Here is a 1,649-nt window from a genome sequence, read left to right as displayed (position 1 = left end):
AATTAAATTTTCTTATTTTTCTTTTAGTTCTTATAAACACTTATTTTCTGTTACTCGCACTCTAAAAAATAATAAAAAGAAATAAAAGAGAAAACATTCATAAGAAATATGCACAGTTTAGCCAAAAAGATAGACTTCTTGGCCATGTCCAGAAATGTGTTTCATTCTGATTCTTGAGCCTATTATCTCTCTAGCAGGATGCTTCATCTTTGGTTCTCTGAAATAAATTATCGTTGGTCATCGAATTGATCCCAGTTCTTAAGTTTTTCCAAGTTGTTTGTTTCACAATGTTGTTTGCATAAATTAATAATTTTAACAAATTTTTCTCCTGGTTCTGTTTCTGTTTATTTGTGGGCTTCTAGTTGTGTCTGGAACCCCACAGGCAGTCTGGTGCAGCATTATGGACCCCTTCTCAGAATAATATTCTTTTTTAAAAAATAGAATGTAGGATTATAGGAAAGCCAATTATATTGGAATATAACTGACAAGATTTTTTTCAAAACAAATTCCCGACCCTGGAGTAAGAATCCCTGCTTTGTATTATTTCTTACAATGCCAGAGTATTGAAAAGATCTATAGCTATGACCTTTGTATAATTGTGCAGAAAAAGAAAGTTGCCTAGAGTAAATATCTCAAGTGTGGGACAAATGTCCCTAATCTCTGAAGAAGGAAAAGGAAAAATTGCATATTGTAGACCAATGGCTTTGAGCCCCTTTTGCTAGGAAAGCTCTAGAACAGATTTGGTTAGCAAACATTTAAAATACAAAGCTAAAGATGACAGGAAAAGATAATGATAAATATTGGAGGGGATGTGAGAAAACTGGGACACTGATACATTGTTGGTGGACCTGTGAACTGATCCAACCATTCTGAAGAGCAATTTGAAATTATGCCCAAAGGGTTATCAAAATGTGCATACCCGTGGCAGTTAGTTGGTGCAATAGATAGAGCACCAGCCCAGAAGTCAGGAGAATCTGAGTTCAAATCTGGCCTCAGGCACTTAACACTTCCTGCTGTGTGACCCTGGGCAAGTCACTTAACCCTAATTGCCTCAGGGGGAAAAAAGTGCACACCCTTTGATCTAATAGCTCTATGGGGGTCTGTATCCCAAAGAGATCATAAAGGAGGAAAAGGGACCCACATGTGCAAAGTGGGTTTGTGACAGCCCTCTTTGTAGTGGCAAGAAACTGGAAAGTGATTGGATGTCCATCAGATGGGGAGTGGTTGAATAATAAGTTATGGTATATGAATAATAATAATAACTGAATAAATTATGGTATATGAATGTTATGGAATATTATTATTCTATAAGAAATGATCAGCAAGATGATTCAGAGAGTCCTGAAGAGACTTACAGGAACTAATGCTGAGTGAAATGAGCAGAACCAAATTATTGGACACAGCAACAAGATTATGTGATGATCAATTCGGATGGACGTGGTTCTTTTCAACAATGAGATGATTCAGGTAGTTCTAATGGTCTTGTAATGAAGAGAGCCGTCTGCACCCAGAGAAAGAACTAAGTGTGGATCTTTTTTTTTTTTTTTTTTAATAGCTTTTTATTTACAAGTTAGATTATGGGTAACTTTACAGCATTGACAATTGCCAAACCTTTTGTTCCAATTTTTCCCCTCCTTCCCTCCACCTCC

Source organism: Antechinus flavipes, chromosome 6, assembly GCF_016432865.1.
Source record: "Antechinus flavipes isolate AdamAnt ecotype Samford, QLD, Australia chromosome 6, AdamAnt_v2, whole genome shotgun sequence".
NCBI lineage: Eukaryota > Metazoa > Chordata > Mammalia > Dasyuromorphia > Dasyuridae > Antechinus > Antechinus flavipes.
This window is presented reverse-complemented; position numbering follows the sequence as displayed.